Source organism: Schistocerca piceifrons, chromosome 3 (genome assembly GCF_021461385.2).
Source record: "Schistocerca piceifrons isolate TAMUIC-IGC-003096 chromosome 3, iqSchPice1.1, whole genome shotgun sequence".
In the NCBI taxonomy this organism is placed as follows: Eukaryota; Metazoa; Arthropoda; class Insecta; order Orthoptera; family Acrididae; genus Schistocerca; species Schistocerca piceifrons.
Genome location: NC_060140.1, coordinates 381,775,488 through 381,794,564, shown reverse-complemented (window position 1 = coordinate 381,794,564; position 19,077 = coordinate 381,775,488). Strand labels below are relative to the sequence as shown.

General features: G+C 46.2%; 1 protein-coding gene and 1 non-coding gene across 2 annotated transcripts in view; one reads left to right on the top strand and one right to left on the bottom strand.

The window, feature by feature from the left end:
* LOC124788675 (UPF0489 protein C5orf22 homolog) overlaps positions 1–19,077 on the top strand; it is a 610,116-nt gene that overhangs the window by 223,292 nt on the left and 367,747 nt on the right. The gene's annotated exons all lie outside the window — the stretch shown is intronic.
* Trnat-ugu lies at positions 13,925–13,998 on the bottom strand. Its single transcript has one exon. It is a non-coding gene; the product is annotated as a tRNA-Thr (tRNA).

The following is a 19,077-nucleotide window of genomic DNA, read 5'->3' as shown; positions in this document are numbered from 1 at the left end:
GACCTCCTGCCCGTGACAATAATCATTAATGGCTTGCTATTCCCACATGCACTTGGAGGTACAGACGAACCTAAAACATGCGACATGTAATGGCTTATAATTTTTAGTCTGCAAATGACGTGAATACTGATATAACGTTGTTCTCTACACTGTTCACAGTCACCAGTAGAAATATCTGAACTTATGTCCTTTACACCTTACATATTAAACTGTATCAATTTAAAGACTAAGGCTGACACTCTACAAAACAGTACTGTAGCTATTACGACTGCCTGAGATGGCTATATTGAGAAAAAAGTTAAATATACAGTTCAGATTGGTTGTAATGAAATTCTTCTAACGTCATTCAGTATTAGGCAGAACTTCATGCTATGTTGTTGTTGTTGTGATCTTCAGTCCGAAGTCTGGGTTGATGCAGCTCTCCGCGCTACTCTATCCTGTCCGAGCCTCTTCATTCCTGAATAATTACTACAAATTATATCTTTCTGAAACTGCTTACTGTCTTCATCTCTTGGTCTCCCTCTACGATTTGTAACCCCCCCCCCCCCCCTCACACTTCCAGTACTAAATTGGTGATCAGTTAACGCCTCAAAACGTGTCCTTTCAACCTATCCCTTCTTCTAGTCAAGTTGTGCCACGAATTTCTAGTCTCCCCAATTCTGTTCATTACTTTCTCATTAGTTACGTGGTCGACCCATCTAATCTTCAGCATTCTTCTGCAGCACCACATTCTGAAAGCTTCTGTTGTCTTTTTACCAAAACTGTTTATCGTCCGTGTCTCCGCCCCCGGTAGCTCAATGGTCAGCGTGACGGATTCCCGGCAGGGTCGGGGAATTTTCTCCGCCCAGGGACTGGGTGTTGTGCTATCCTCCTCATCATCATCATCATCCTATCACCCTCATCGACTGCAGGTCGCCGAAGTGGCTGAAAGACCGGAACCCGGCGAACGGTCTGCCCGATGGGGGACCCTTGTCATACGATTTAAAAAATTAAAGAAACAAATTAAAAAAAAATAAAAATCGTCCGTGTTTCATTTCCATACACGGCTACACTCCAGAGAACTATCTTCAGCAAAGACTTCCTAACACTTAAATCTAGATTCGATGTTAGGAAGTTTCTCTTCTTCAGAAATGCTTTTCGTACCTTGCGAGTCTACATGTTATGTCCTACCTCTTCAGCCATCATCAGTTATCTTGCTGCCGAAATAACAGACCTGATCTGCTACTTTAAGTGTCTCGTTTCCTAAATTGATTCCCTTATTATCACCTATTTAATTCGGATTCATTCCATTATCCTTGTTTTTCCTTCGCTGATGTTCATCTTTTATCTTCCTTTCAAGACACTGTCCATTGCGTTCAACTGCTCTTCCAAGCCCTTTGTTGTCTCTGACAGAATTACGATGTCTTCGGCAAAATTCAAAGCTTTTGCTTCTTCTACCTGTACTTCAATTCCTACTCCAAAGTTTTCTTTGGTTTCTTTTCCTTTTTGTTCAATGTACATATTGAATAACATCGGGGATAGGCTGCAACCCTGTCTCACTCCCTTCTCAACCACTGCTTCCCTTTCACGCATCTCGACTCTTACAACTGCCGTCTGGTTCCTGTACAAGTTGTAAATAGCCTTTCGCACCCTGTGCTTTACCCTGCTACCTTTATAATTTCAAAGACAGTATTCAAGTCAACATTGTCAAAAGCTTTCTCTACGTCTACAAATGCTATAAGTGTGGGTTTGCCTTTCCGTAACCTCTCTTTTAAGGTAAATCGTAGCGTTAATATTGCCTCGCGTGTTCCTAAATTTCTGCGGAATCCAAACTGATTTTTCCCGAGGTCGACTTTTACCAGTTTTTCCATTATTCTGTAAAGAATTCGTATTTGTATTTTGCAACCATGATTTATTAAACTGACAGTTCAGTAATTTTCACAGCTGTCAGCAATTGCTTTCTTTGGAAATGGAATCACTACATTCTCCTTGAAGCCTGAGGATATTTCACCTGTCTCATACGTCTTGCACACCAGAGGGAGCAGTTTTGTCATGGCTTATTCTCTCAAGGCTGTCAGCAGTTCTGACGGAAAACCGTATACGCCAGGGGCATTGTTTCGCCTTAAATCCTTCAGCGCTTTGCCAAATAAGTTCTTCTCGTAGTATCATATCACCCATCTCATCTTCATCTAAGTCCACTTCCCTTTTAAGTTCAGCTCTCTTGTACAGACTATCTGTGGTGTCACCGCCGGACACCACACTTGCTGGGTGGTAGCCTTTAAATCGGCCGCGGTCCGTTAGTATACGTCGGACCCGCGTGTCGCCACTATCAGTGATTGCAGACCGAGCGCCGCCACACGGCAGGTCTAGAGAGACTTCCTAGCACTCGCCCCAGTTGTACAACCGATTTTGCTAGCGATGGTTCACTGACAAATTACGCTCTCATTTGCCGAGACGATAGTTAGCATAGCCTTCAGCCACGTCATTTGCTACGACCTAGCAAGGCGCCATTGCCAGTTACTATTGATACTGTGAATAATGTACCGTCAAGAGCGACGTTCACCATTAATGGATTAAAGTTAAGTATTCCACCAGCTACGTCCGTTTTTTCTAAATTCTAATTTCCTTGTCCTGTTCCAGACCTCACGCCAGCCTGCGTGAGCTAAAACGCGTACCTTTCGGCTTCCTCTAGTAACACGGTGTTGGCTCTCCTGCCAACCACAACACTATCTATATACTCCTTCCATCTTTCAGCTTCACCTACCTTGCTTACGATTGGTTCACCATCCGAGCTCTTGATATTCATACAGCTGTTTCTCTTTTCCCCAAAGGCCTCTTTAATTTCCATGTAGACGGTATCTATCTTCCCCAAGAGAATATGCTGCTAAATTCTTGCATTTGTCCTCTAGTCATTCCTGCCTAGCAATTTGCATTTCTTGTCAATCACATTTTTTAAACTTTTCTATACCCTTTCGCCCTCTTCATTTGCTGTATTTTTAAATTTTTCATTTGTAAATTCAGTATGTCTCGTTTATCCAAAGATTTCTATGTCCTTGTGCTATGGTCTGCTTTCATTCTGTCATGTCGTTTTCTACTGTATTTCTTTCCCCTGTTCTATTCAACTGTTGCTTAAGGCTCCCTCTGAAACTCGCAACAACCTCTGGTTCTTTCAGCTTATCCAGGTTGTACTTCCTTAATTAACTTCCAATTTCTTCAGTTTTAACCTACAATTCATAACCAGTAAATTGTGGTTAGAGTCCACATCTGCCCCTGGAAATGTCTTAGAGTTTAAAATCTGGTTCCTAAATCGCTGCCTATCTATTATATAATCAATCTGAAACCTTCCAGTGTCTCCAGATCTCTTCCAGGTATACAGATTGTTGCCTGTGCAACTACTGAGAAAGCTGCTGCTCCTCTTCAGGAACTACACATTTGTCTGGTCTCTCAACAGATATCCCTCCGATGATACGGCTATCTGTATCTGCATATGACTGCAAGGTCCATGGTTCGGGGGGGTTTCAAGCTATATTAAATATAATTGAGTTGTCACAATGTATCGATCTAGACTTACCTGACTCAGTTGTGGTTCCGCCGGCAATACAGACGCCTCCTCTCATTCCGCGAATAACACGACCTTCAAAATAATGTTTTCTGAGGTAAGGCTCTCTTAGTTGTTGGCACCACACCGATAGATTCACATGTCGTGATATAGTGTTCCTATAAATATTAAAATACGTATTATTATTATTAAATTAATTCTGATAGTTCAGCGTTGACCTTGACCTTGTTCAAGGAACTTTATGGAGCTGCTTCAGACAAGCAGGAAATGGTCTGCTGCGTCCCTGCCGCGTTTGGTCACAGTGCATGAACCGTGATGCGGCAAGCATGAACAGAAGAGTAACACGAGGCAGAGTGGAAGAGTGCCGTAAGCTAGCATTAACACCTGAGTTGTATTTTGTAGTTGCCAAGTAGCAGAGAACGTTATCTAACGAACTATGTAACAACGAAAATTTTCAGTGAACGGCTTATCAGAATTACTCCAAGGAATTTCTCTCTATTTATACTCCTAATTATTGCCTGCAGATTCGGTCGGGACGCATACTGCCATGTCTTTAGCATGTTTGATTCCGCATATAGCGCACCGAGCAAGGGGGCATAGTGGTTAGCGCAATGGACACGTTGTCGTGAGAAGGGCGGTTCGAGTCCCGGTGCGGCCTTTCGTGTTTAGGTTTCCCGTCATTTATCTAAATCGCGCCAGACAAATTCCTGGATGTTCCTTTGAAAGGACACGGCCTGTTTCCTTCCTAATCTTTCCCTGGGTCGAGCTTGTTCTCCGTCTCTTGCAGTCGACGGGATCTTTAGAGTTTCCTTTCTTCTTCCTTTCGCATACAGCACCACAGCTTGGCGGAAAGTGAGAATTAACTAAAATCATTCGAAGCACCTTTGAACGACACTATCTCCTTTCAGCGGATCTCAGTACAGAAAATGTATGTCTACCTAATCTACCTCAGAACTCCCTGTTCCAGCGAACAGCGGCTTGCTGAGAGACCATGGTCTACTCGAAACATTTTCACCCATCCGATTTCATGTCGCGAGTGGTATGCGTAAATAAAGCTTGTCGCTACCATCCGTATACGACCGAATATCTCTAACTTTACTGTTGTGTTCATTATATGAGATATGTGTTGGTTGAAGTAATAACTTCATTGTTTCATATCGCGAGAGTAACGCTTTCTACGGTGGACAGCCCTTTTGATGTTTGAACTTTCTTTTCTCACTAATTAAACAAACCCTTGACAGATCGCGCGGTTGTCATCATTGAACCTATGCTTTCATTTATTTTGGTTCTCATATTGATGAACAGTACAGAAGAACTTATTAAAAGAGTGTTTTTACGCGACCCCTTTCGGGGATGAATGAGATAGTCATAGTACTCTTTTGATAAGTTTAGCCGGCCGGTGTGGCCGTGCGGTTCTAGGCGCTTCAGTCTGGAACCGCGTGACCGCTACGGTCGCAGGTTCAAATCCTGCCTCGGGCATGGATGTGTGTGATGCCCTTAGGTTAGTTAGGTTTAAGTAGTTCTACGTTCTAGGGGACTGATGACCTCAGATGTTAAGTTCCATAGTGCTCAGAGCCATTTGAACTAGTTTTTGAAGAGAGTCCACGCTTTTCTTCAGATAGGTCATATTAAAGTCTGCTCCAATAGGCGGGTGCTAAGCGTGACAGACTCTCATGCAAGGGACTGGGGTTCGACTGTCAGTACTGCAACTGCAACCAATTTTTCCCTGTTTGGTGGACTAGGTGAGGCTGCACCCCCCTCCCCCAATCATGATGCTAAATGAGGAGCTACGTGACTGAGAGGTAGCGACTACAAGGCCGAAACGTCGACTACGGCCGGGAGTGTGGTGTGGCCCTCCATACCGTATCCAATGGCGAGTGCCTGTAAACGACACGGCGGTCGGTAGGCCATCGCGTGGTCTTTTGGACCTGTTCGCCGTGTTTGCTCTTTGTTTGGGCCAGATCAAGCCTGAGTTATTCAATGAGGATTACTTAAAAATTAAGATGAACACAGTCACAACTGCAAGAATTTTGTTTTTTTAATGATGTTACTGGTCTGTTTTAGATCATCTTCAGTCCTACCGCCATGATGGTAGACGGTTGCACTGAACGGACCAGCCGCTATGATTCCTCGCACGCTAACACACCAAATACTTTTTTACGGTATAAAAATTTCCCCGAGTATATTGGATTTTCTTTTCTTTTTTTTTTCGCGAAATTCTGCATGCTGCAGGTCTATCCAAATTTTATACAGAGATGTCTAGAATTAAGACAAATGTATCAAGAACTCTGAAAAATGTGTATTTCTTGAAAGTCGGGTGCCAGTTTCACCGTACTCAAAATATTCTGGAACAATGCCCGACGCAGGCATCAGTCCACATAGTTCTGATGGACGGATATACCATAATCGAAGCTGCACCGTTGCCGATCGCTCGGCTGTCTGAGGATGCGCAGCATGCTCGGAATAAGGATACCAGACGTTATCGAGAAGAATTTACACGCAAATAACGTTATATGTCGTATTCCATCGTCTTCTGGCTTCTTCGGATCCATCCATCTCAAGAGTCGAGAAAATGGCAATTGAAGAAGATAAACAGATGCCACCTCAGGTAAAAGATCTGCTTTTCGAACCGTCTCTCAGTGGACAACCGACAGCGACCCTCCTTTAAGCAGAATGACACAAGTGACGAATGTGACTCTAATTTCGACTAAAAATGTAAGATATCGAGTAAACCATTTAAATAGGGAAATTTCGATTTCTATTTCGATATCAGCGACATCACAATACTTTATACCGAAATTTTTCGCTAATACGCTAAAATTATAATTTTTCATCCGCCAAATTGTAATTCCGACATCTGATTCCTAACAAGCGAGCCAAAGAATCTAGGAGGAACAAAGTTTTGTAGGATTTTATATCAATTTTTCTGCTACATCTAAGTTTTGGAGCGAAATGACCTGCTGTGCGCCGTACTAAATAGCTGCAAGTGGTACGCCATTTCTTGTAGAAGCGGCGAGCAGTCTGCATTATCATACCAGCAAATTGGTGTGGTCATGGAAACGTCCATACACGGCAGTGCTTTTTGCCATTCTGTCTCGTCTTCATGACAACCATCTTTTTGCGCCGTTTCATAGAACCGACTGACACAAATATAATGCTTCACTGCCATGACTGTCTTCAGCAGTGGAGGGTCATGTGGCTGCCTGGTACCAGTTATACACCATCTACTGCGCCTCATATCGATGAATGTGCTTTCTTATGGGGTCACTAAATTTTTTGCAGTCAGCTTACAGTGAGTCACGGGATACAGTCTAATAATATGTCGGACCTCTTTTTGCCGGCGTAGTGCAGCAACTCGGCGAGAGGTAGACTCAACAAGTCGTCCCCTGCATCCATAGCCGTCCATAATTGGGAAAGTGTTACCAGTGGAGGCTTTGTGCACAGACTGACCTCTCGATTATGTACCATAAATGTTCGATGGGATTCGTGTTGGGTAATCTGGGTGGCCAAATCGGATTGTCCAGAATGTTCTTCAAACCAGTCGCGAATAATCGTGCTCCGCTGACATGGCGCATCGTTGTTTGGGAACATGAATTCCATGAATGGCTGCGAATGGTCTCCAAGTAGCCCAACATTACCATTTTCAGTCAATGATCGGTTCAGTTGCACCAGAGCACCCAGCCCATTCCCCGCAAACACAGCTCATACCATTATGAAGCCACCACCAGAATGCTCAGTGCCTTGATGACAACTTGGGTCATTGGAATCGTGGGATCTGCGCCACAGACGAACTCTACCATCAGCTCTTACCAACTGAAATCGGAACTCAACTGACCAGGTCAGAGTTTTCCAGTCGTCTAGAGTCCAATCGATATGGTCACGAGTCCAGAGAGGAGCTGCAGGCGATGTCATGTCGTCAGCAAAGGCATTCGCGTTGGTCGTCTGCTGCCATAGCCCGTTAACGACAAATTTCGCCGGACTATCTTAACGGATGTGTTCTTCGTACGTCCGACAACGATTTCTGCAGTTATTTCATGCACCGTTGCTTATCTGATAGCACAGACAACTATACGCAAATACGCTCCTCTCGGTCGTTAAGTGAATGCCGTAGGCCACTGCATTGTCCATGATGGGAGGTAATGACAGAAATTTGGTATTCTCAGCACACTTTTGGCGCTGTAGATATCGGAATACTGAATTCCCTAACGATTTCTGAAATGGAATGTCCCAAGTGCCTAGCTCCATCAACCATTCCTCGTTCAATGTTTATTAAAACCCATCGTGCGGCCATAATGACGTTGGACACCTTTTCACATGAATCACCTATGCACAAATGACAGCTCCACCAAAGCACTGTCATTTTACACCCTGTGAACGCGATATTACCGCCTCCTGTATGTGTGCATATCGCTAACCCATTACTTTTGTCGCGTCAGTGTATATGGCAGTGTGTAGGAGCGTAAATATTGCTTTACGTTTCGAGAAACGGACGAGGAGAGAACAAGACGTGGTTGGGACGCAGTGAGCTCGGCGCCGTGGGAGGGAAACGGCAGCGCCAGCGGAGGCCGGCACCGCAAGCAGGTAACGGGACGTGAGGCCAGCAGAGTGGCGCCAGCTCGTTATGTGGCGTGCATCTGCATTGCTAATGGCACTTCCCCAGCCCGCGAATACGTCAGGCACGCGCCGCCACGCTAGACACGCACAGGAATGTCCCGTGTCTCGCTCTGGGCTGTTCCAGGGCCCCGCCCTCCCAACATGCCGTCTGGACCTATCAGATTCGTACACCCACCAAAGTGCGTCAAAACAGCTGATCTGAATCCTTGATTTTGTCTTTCGTACTTGCTTCACGGAAGTAGATCCTGAAATAGTTCCTACATTTGATCGTCGGAATGATTCGGGAATGACAGCTATAGAGCCAAGTGAGTGAGGATATGAAAAACAGCTCCTTGATAGAACACTGGACCTACATCTACATCGATACTCTGCAAATCACACGTAAATGCCTGGCAGACGGTTCATCGAGCCACAGTCACAATAATTCTCTATTAGTTCACTCTCGAACAGCGCGCGGTAAAAGCAAACTCATATATCTTTCTGTATAAACTTTGATTTCCCCTATTTTATTATGATGATCGTTTCTTCCTATACAGGTCGCATCTCCTTCCAAACCTCTGGATCAATTTCACCCAAATTTTGCACAGAAACAGCAGGATCAAAAAATGGTTCAAATGGCTCTGAGCACTATGGGACTTAACATCTATGATCATCAGTCCCCTAGTCCTTAGAACTACTTAAACCTATCTAACCTAAGGACATCACACACATCCAGGCCCGAGGCAGGATTCGAACCTGCGACCGTAGCGGTCGCGCGGTTCCAGGCCGGCAGAAACAGCAGACCTCATGACTATCAGCACTATGGTGTTTATAACCTCCTAGCTTCAATAGGTGTGGAGATACGGAGAAAAAGTATTTTTCCAGTCTCCCAGCGTTCAGGCTGCCTTGCGCAGAAGACATGTTGTGTGGAAACAGTATCGGCCTCCCAAATCGACCTGCTATGCAAGGCAGCCTATATGTCAGAGGGAAGAAATAGTGCCGGCCGAGGTGGCCCAGCGGTTCTAGGCGCTACAGTCAGGAACCGCGTGACCCCTACGGTCGCAGGTTCGAATCCTGCCTCGGGCATGGCTGTGTGTGATGTTCTTAGGTTAGTTAGGTTTAAGTCGTTCTAAGTTGTAGGGGATTGATGACCTCAGAAGTTAAGTCCCATAGTGCTCAGAGCCTTTTTTTTTTTTTTAAAGAAATAGTTTTCCATCCCCGACTTGTTATCTGCCCTGTATGACACATCTGTTGTGGAGTAGTATTGGCCTGCTTTATTGAACTGTATTGTAGAGGCTACATGTGCCAATGAGTATGGCTGGGGACAGGTTGAAATGGATAGAGGAGTGGCGAGACAGAGCGAGGTGGAGAAGAAAGTGGACAGAGAGGTTGTGAGGGGGAGATGCATTAGGAAGGTGGATAGTATATAGGGGTGGTGGGCAGGTGGAAAAGGAAGAGGGGGAGGAATATATGAGGGAGTTAGATAGGTTGTGGGCAAGTGTAAAAGAAAGAGAGGGAGGAATATATGGTCAGAGGCAGAGGGAAGAAAGATATGGTCAGAGGGGGTGGGGGAAAAGGACAAAGAGAGGGAGGAAGGATATAAAGAGCAGAGAGAGTAGGGAAGAGGAAGAATAGGTGGACACACAGAGGGGCAGGAGCATGAGTGTTCAGCATACGTATCGAACGCATGCCTTGGTGAAGCCACAGGAAAAAAGAAATTCCAAACTGAATCGGCACGCTGCTGCCTCGCAGGCGTATCAAGCTACGCAACAGGCAGACACGGCAAGCTGACGTACTGCGGCCGACCTCTGCAGCTGCCACGCACGGCGGCATAACACCGTCGGACGACACTATCCGTGTTCCGGTCCCTTGCAGTAGCCTTGTTCAAACCCCCTTTTAAACCTGTGGGACATTCAAATGCCGGCGATCTGCCGTACGGCGGTAGCGTGAAAGGTAGCGTGTAGAAGAGAGGAACAGGGGGATTACGGAAGTTTCTAACTCCGCATGAGTCAGATGCGAATTACATAAGGAGAAAGAAAACATGGCAAGTGACAAAATGTGTTAGATACTCCGTCTCGCAAACAATTTGCTCTGCAGAGAATAAAAAAGTGGAGAAACGAGAAAACTACAGAATCTGTACGAAAGAAGGCAGGCGAGTTACGAAACTGTTACATTAGTATGAGTCCGTCGGAAATAACGAATTGGACGAATACGAGAAGTAGCAGTTTGGGCCGAGTGGGGCACGACCTGCGTGTGAGGAAGACAACATGTGAGTAACGAAGCGTTTCAGGCGGTAACGATATGGTTCTTCGAGTCTCTCGGCATACACGTTATTCAGTGAGCAACACAAGGGGCAGTCAAATGACAACGAGACAGATGCAAGAAAGTAATTAAACTGTTTATTGTTTCACAAGTAATTGCCGTAACTGTTAATAGAGCTATCCTATTGTGACACAAGACGGTCAGTGTCTTCATGGAAATGTTTGCTGCTGCTTGCAGAACCGTGACTGAACCCAGGCGCGCACCACTTCCTCCGAAGCAAATCAACGGCCACGAATATCTTTCTTCAGAGCTCCAAAAACGTAAAAATCACGTGGTGAGAGATCGGGACTGTTTGGAAGACGTCTAAGGGCTTCATACTGAACGTTCGGCAGCTTACTCCAAACGATCTTCGCAACATGTGAGCGCCGGCCGCTGTGGCAGAGCGATTCTAAGCGCTTCAGTTCGGAACCAGGCTGCTGCTACGGTCGCAGGTTCGAATCCTGCCTCGGGCATGGATGTGTGTGATGTCCTTAGGTCAGTTAGGTTTAAGTAGTTCTAAGCTCTGGGGAACTGATGACCTCAGATGTTAAGTCCCGTGGTGCTTAGAGCCATTTGAACCATTTGAGAATACGAGCGGGCACTATCTTGCAAAAGAATGATGCAGTCAGTCAACATTCCTGGGCGTTTGAACTTGATGACGCGCTTCAATTTTTAAAGTGTCTACGTTCCGCTGTGCGTTAATTGTAGCAGCGCGTTCCAGAACATCAGTGAGCAGCGGGCCCTTGCAGTCAAAGGAAAAGGTCATCATGACTTTCCCGGAGCTGGCGTCCCTGTTCTTCCGACTTGGCTGTAGATGTTTCGCTGGGAAACCATTACACAACCTCCATACTGTCCCGATCTGTTTCCATGCGGTTTCCTGAAGAAAGATATTCGTGGTCGTCTATTTGCTTCCGACGAAGAGATGTACGCCTGTTTACAATCATGGTTCCATAGACAAACATTTTTACATTTTTCCATGAAGGCATTGACCTGCTTGCCTCAGAGTGGGATTATGTTTTAACAGCTATGGCGATTATTTTGAAATAATAGAGTGTTTACTTACCTCTTTCCATCTGTCTAGTTTTCACTTGACTGTCCCTTACACAAAAAATATGGAACAACACTATTGTAGCACAAATTATATGACCTCTATCAGAAATACTGACTCGACATAAAAGAAAACGGACAAGTGAGAGTAGCACTTGCGTTGTGAGGGTTCCGTACAAACTTAAATACGTATGTGTATAGACAGTTGATGTATAGATTTGGTGAGTGATATAAATAACCGTATCTTCGACTGCATTGGCTTAAATTCTTAGAAGTTTAAACTTTTTACATCGCGAAGAGAACGTACTCTTTACTACTTGACATAAAGTTCAATTTGATACTTCAACCCATTCTGAGAAAAAATGGGTCTTAATAGGTGAACAGACAGACAAGTGGGGAGGGGGGGGGGGGGAACAGAGTGATCATAGTGATCCTAAATGAGTCCGTTTTTACTAATTGAGATACGAAACCATAGGAAAGAAATACTTCGCAGTCTATCTGGAGTCGTAGCAATGAACACACTCGCACACACACGACCACCACACGAAAAGAAGGGCAGACTAGTCGGCGACATACTATGCGCGGAAATGAAGTCGCCAGATCGACTGGAACCCCGTCACGTGCCATCGACTTTGAAATTACACTACTGACCATTAAAATTGCTACACCAAGAAAAAATACAGATGATAAACAGGTATTCATTGGACAAATATATTATACTAGAACTGACGTGTGATTACATTTTCACACAATTTGGGTGCATAGATCCTGAGAAATCAGTACCCAGAACAACCACCTCTGGCCGTAATAACGGCCTTGATACGCCTGGGCATTGAGTCAAACAGAGCTTGGATGGCGTGTACAGGTACAGCTACCCATGCAGCTTCAACACGATACCACAGTTCATCGAGAACAGTGACGGGCGTATTGTGACGAGCCAGTTGCTCGGCCACCATTAAACAGACGTTTTCAGTTGGTGTGAGATCTGGAGAATGTGCTGGCCAGGGCAGCAGTCGAACATTTTCTGTATCCAGAAAGGCCCGTACAGGACCTGCAACATGCGGTCGTGCATTAGTCTGCTGAAATGTAGGGTTTCGCAGGGATCGAATGAAGGGTAGAGCCACGGGACGAAACACGTCTGAAATGTAACGTCCACTGTTCAAACTGCCGTCAATGCGAAGAAGAGGTGACCGAGACGTGTAAACCTACGGCACCCAATACCATCACGCCGGGTGGTACGCCAGTATGGCGATGACGAATACACGTTCACCGCGATGTCGCCAAACATCCGAAAAATCGACGTTTTTCCATTCGTGCACTCAGGTTTGTCGTTGAATACACCATCGCAGGCGCTCCTGTCTGTGATGCAGCGTCAAGGGTAACCGCAGCCATCGTCTCCGAGCTGATAGTCCATGCTGCTGCAAACGTCGTCGAACTGTTGGTGCAGATGGTTGTTGTCTTGCAAACTTCCCCATCTGTTGACTCAGGGATCGAGACGTGGCTGCACGATCCGTTACAGCCATGCGGATAAGATGCCTGTCATCTCGACTGCTAGTGATACGTGGCCGTTGGGATCCAGCACGGCGTTCCGTATTACCGTCCTGAACCCACCGATTCCATATTCTGCTAACAGTCATTGGATCTCGACCAACGCGAGCAGCAATGTGGCGGTACGATAAACCACAATCGCGATAGGCTACAATCCGACCTTTATCAAAGTCGGAAACGTGATGGTACGCATTTCTCCTCCTTACACGAGGCATCACAACAACGTTTCACCAGGCAACGCCGGTCAACTGCTGTTTGTGTATGAGAAATTGGTTGGAAACTTTCCTCATGTCAGCACGTTGTGGGTGTCGCCACCGGCGCCAACCTTGTGTGAATGCTCTGAAAAGCTAATCATTAGCATGTCACAGCATCTTCTTCCTGTCGGTTTAATTTCGCGTCTGTAGCACGTCATCTTCGTTGTGTAGCAATTTTAATGGCCAGTAGTGTATAAGCGTGCTGCGAACACGGCGCTGCAGTTACCACGAACACTGGATGATGTCGCTCGGTGACGTCACAGGTGGACGCGTCGTTTGTCTCGGCGCCGTCGCCTGCTTCAGTGTGGCGGCGATGTCCACGCCTGGCGGGCGTGGCGGTCCCTGGGGACACGCGGGAGGGCAGGCGTGTCGCACGCGACGCCGACGCCGAGTTGTCCAGGCGTCCGCGTCTCGTATGGGGCTGCTAGGGCGCGGCTCCTGCAGGAAACACGCGCCACGCTATGACACAGCACAACACAGCACCAGGCGTTCCATTCTAGTGGCCATCACAACCACCTCTAATGCTAAAGACAAAGTAACTGCCGCTGATAGGGCACCATCACTGTTCAGTACATGATAATTAATTGAAACCCTCACCCGCCGACAGATGTTGTTTACATACCTTGGGACAGCTGCAAATGTGTGCCCCGACCGGGACTCGAACCCGGGATCTCCTGCGTACATGGCAGACGCTCTATCCATCTGAGCCACCGAGGACACAGATGAATAGCGCGACTGCAGGGACTTAACCCTTGCACGCTTTCCATGAGACCCACATTTCCAACTGTACACAATCTACATGTTCCTGATAGGTACGTTGCCCATCCACTCGTTACTCCCGCCCACTTAAGTTGACGATTCCCGTAAGAGTTCGAGCAACCTGTGCGCACTCGCAAAAACGAAGGTCAATGGCCGGATAGCCATTTAACTATACATGAAGATAGTAACTGTTCTCGAAAGAACAGATACCACCGATGACCGTGCACCTTCTCTAGAATAAATGATAATTAATTGAAACCCTCAATTTATTCTAGAGAACCTGCACGGTCATCACTGGTATCTGTTCTTTCGATAACAGTTACTATCTCCATATACTGTTCAATACGTTCCTCACTTTTTCAAACTCTACCAGGGACAGGGGCCGGTTTAAGACACAAGCGATAGAAGCCGGCACTTAGGCCGCCGATCGCAGAGGGCGTCAGGGGACCAAGTGCATGATTTGTATAGACTTTGCATGACGGCTGCACGTGCACAAGAAGGCGCCAAGTGCAGGCATTGTTATATGTGGTACCTTAATATGTACACATCTCAATGTCTTGTTTTTACTCTGTGTCGAGCAGTCGTTCCACAAACATGTCACAAACTTTACGAACTGACGTTTTTCTGCACGGTCATAACTGCATCACTAAGTGGACTTGTCATGCCATGTCATGCCATGTCAGTACAGACTGGCCGGCCGTGGTGGACGAGCGGTTCTAGGCGCTACAATCTGGAACCGCGCGGCCGCTACGGTCGCAGGTTCGAATCATGCCTCGGGCATGGATGTGTGTGATGTCCTTAGGTTAGTTAGGTTTAAGTCGTTCTAAGTTCTAGGGGACTGATGACCTCAGAAGTTAAGTCCCGTAGTACTCAGAGCCAGTACAGACTAACCGCTTTGCGTCCACCCATGCACACTTCAGTCCATGACCTGCTGCGCAGGGGGAAAATAAGCATTAATGGCCTGCTCTTGCCACAGGTTCTTGGAGATACCAAGTAAAAAACATAAAACTACAATAGCTACAATTTTTAGTCTACAAATGACGCACATACCGATGTAATGTTGTCCAGTACATTGTCATCAATCTCTGTTTAAAATATCTGCACTTATACTCATTACACCCTGCAAACCACTGCGAAATGCGTGGCGGATAACTATATCACATGTTAGAGTTTCCTCCCATTCCATTCTCCAGTGGATGAGATACTATTGGGTGGTTTCGTCATATGCATTATCTTACATTTAAGCGACACCTGGAATTAATAGGAGCAACTTTTACTTACAACGTGCAAGAAACAGGAACATCTTTCATAGTTTTACTGTCCTTCAGAGCTGTCACCAGCATTGTGTATAATCCGTTGCCAGCGATGTGGAAGTCGTAATATACACTTAGCAGCGGTAGTACTCATGACGGATCGAGTGGAGCAGTCCGTTGCCCGGTGAATCTCTCTAACAGTTCTAAAGCAAACACTATAAAGTGCTTCCTCCAGTTTGTAGTTCAATTTTTGGAACATAGCCAGCAACCAGCTTCGAGAAAGTAGCAGCGACTGTCTGCAAGACCAGCTCGTCATTTCGCAGGAGGATGCTCGAGCGCATATGGCGTAAATTGTGACTGATTTGTTCAGTCGGTGGGGCTGGGAATGCTGAATCACCCACGACACTCCCCGTACTTAAGCCCCTCTGACTTCAGCTCTATTCGTACACAATGCTGGTGACTACTTTGAAGGACAGTAAAACTTTGAAACAAGCATCTATTTTGTATGAGTTGTAAATAAATCACTGAACTCCGTCGGATCAGGTCTCGGAAGATCCTAACGGTCCTGACCGACCGCCGTGTCATCCTCGGCCTATAGGCGTCAGTGGATGCGGATATGGAGGGGCATGGGGTCAGCACACCGCTCTCCGGCCGTTTTCGTGACCGCAGCTGCTACTTCTGGGACAAATAGCTCTTGAATTTGCCTCACGAGAGTTGAGTGCACCGCATTTGCAAACAGCGCTCGGGAGACTGGATGATCAGCCATCCAAGTGTTAGCCAAGCCTGACAGCGCTTAACTTCGGTGATATGACGGGAACCGGTGTTACCACTGCGGCAAGGCCGTTGGCGTGTAAATAAATAGTTGCCTTTATTAAAGTTACAACCCTTATATATATATCACTAGCGGGCAGGTATGTCCGAACAAGGCTTATAATAGAGCGATGCGCCGGCGTTCCGTCTTCGAATTCGGTAAATGTGATTTAGTTGTGTGTGTTTAGCGGCAATTTCGTACCGTGTAAGCTTCAATTGACGAAACAATCCGTGGCTGGCACAAAACATTCCGTCAAACTGCCTGCTTATGTGGTGTGAAGCAAATAGCCCGGCGAGGACGATCAGCAGATAAGGAGGGGTGGGTGCGGGAATCATTCGTGAACAGCCCGAACAAGTCGCTGACACGTGGGAGCAGAGAACTGCAGATGCCGCGATCAACTGTCTGGTGTGTTCTACTCAAACGTCTGCGTGTGAAACGACAACAGCTGCAGTTGTGTTACGTGCGCTGACTATCTGGGACAGTGAGCTCCGTTCTGACTTTTGCAATCACTTGCAGCGGCTACAGGAGAAAGACGGTTTCTTACAGACGTTGTATTTCAGTGACGAAACCACGTTCCATGTGTGAGTATGCATAGTGTGCGTGTTTGGGACACACAACGTGTACACGTGGTTGTCGAACACACTCTCGATTCACCCAAAGTTAACGTATTTTGTGCCATATCCTCATCAAAAGTTTATGGACCATTTTTCTTTGCGGAGAAGACTGTGATTGCTCTCGTGAACGTGCATATGCTGCAGCAGCTTCGTATGCCACAATTACAGCAAGACAGTGGAGACGTCATATAGCAAGACGACGCTGTACCACCATATTTTCTCTCAGACGTTCGTGATTTCCTTGATGCCATTCGGCCTCAGCGCTGGATTGGGCGTCGTGTCTCTCCTCTGGCTCCGTACCGTTCCGCCCCGCCCCCCCCCCCCCCGCCCCCCCCGCCACCCCTCCTCGCTCTGGTTATCTGACTTAAATAGATGTGATTTCTTCTTAGACGGTTGCCTCCGCAGTCACTTAATTTGGAAGAGCTGCAAGGACGGATAATTAATTAACGTAGGCGCTGGTAAACACGATGGCGTGTTTCATATGTATGGAGGACTTTGAAGTACTGGCGTTCGCTGCATCACAAACGGTGGCCACTTTGAGCACCTGTAATGTGAGTTAAAACTCAAAAAGCTACTCTGTCCACTGATGTGTGACACTTTCCTGTATGTCTTGTAGTTTTTGCTCAGTCACCTCTGTTCAAACCCTGGAGGTACTTATCCACGACCTTTTGTTTAAGGAGCGCTCCCATTCAGTACTCCAAGTAAAAATTCTGTCCAAGTCTTTTTTACAATTCCTTACGGTCGTCCAACATTTATACTTTTCTTGACCGCAACATAATTGTCAGCGAAGACTTTTGTAATGCAGCTCTGCTATCAAACAAATTTTGTTTATCACACTCTTATGAACACTGTTACATGTTTCAGTGGAATTATTACCTGCAGTCCGTGTACCACTCTGTAATTTACTACATGAGGTCTGTAATTACCCTTGTACCGAGACCACAGAAGCCGCCCTTTTAGTCACTTCCCTGTACTTACACCCAGATGAAGAAGAAGAAGAAGAAAAGAGAATGCTTGGAAGTATAACGTGTAAGGGATGGTAAGCTTGTTGAATAAAACTTTTAACTATCGCCTGAAGTTAAGTAGAATAGAGAGGGCATAGAAAATATAAATTTTGATGGATAACGGGCATTTTACTCAAGCAACTCCAGGTACGAGGCCAATGTGTTACCTATCCTGACATCTCGTTCAGCGTCCGCTACCAACAGTACAGAGTCGCTGAAGAAAATAACGGCACTAGAACTCCTATTTACGAGAGCTCAGGCAAGAAGTCTTAATAATGTACCGTTGGTAACAGCTGATATATTAAACGTTCTTACCGTTAGTTCTGCTACTGACGTCACAACTGCAGACTTTGGATTCACTTAAGCGGCAGAAGAGCTGCCGAGAATCGTAAACACAGGATTTGAATGGACAGCGCAGGTATTTACATATAATTATTTAGCTGTAGCTGTCAGTACTGAGATGAAGCGCGTTTAATTATTCATTCGGCAGTCTGTGGGCGTGCGCACGAGTGGGAGAACCGAGAGTGGCAAGGTGACGTGCCGTTCGCCGCCAGCGGCCGACATAAAGTGTGAAACGGCGTAATTCCATTAATATTTAATGAAGCACCGCTTAGGCCACTCCGGGCAACAACAGCGCCCAGTAAATCTTGCGCCGCTGACCGCTGTGTCTGCCACCACCTCACCCTTCCGACTTTCCGCTCGCCTCTGTCTCGAGACCTGCCACAGTCGGTCAGTGGTTAGAGCACTGAAGTCCCAGTCGGAAGGAGGAGGGTACAAATCCCTGTCCCCAACACAAATCGGGGTTTTCCCCCAAACACTTCAAGGAAGTGTGTAAGTCCTTTGTGCAAGAACGTGTCAGTCACTTCACCTAGTCTGCATCTACATGACTAGTTTGCAATCCACACTTAAGTTCCTGGCAAAGGGTTTATCGATCCACCTTCAGATTATTTCTCTACCTTTCCACTCTCGAACTGCGCGCGGGAAAGACTAACACTTAAATCTTTCCTTGCAAACTATGATTTCTCTTATTTCATTACGATGATCGTTTCCCCCTATACTGGTGGGCGTTAGCAAAATATTTTCGCTTTCGGAGGAAAAAGTTGGTATTTGAAATTTCGTGAAAATATTTCTCCGCAACGGAAACTCCTTTAATTTAACGATTGACACTCCAACTCACGTATCATATCCGTGACACTCTCTCCTCTATTTCGCGATAACACAAAACGAACTGCCCTTCTTTGAACTTCTTCGATGTACTCCGTCAATCCCATTTGACTACAATCCCATTCTGCACATGAGTGCTCTAGAAGAGGACGGAGAAGCGTAGTGTAGGTAGTCTCTTTAGTAGACCTGTC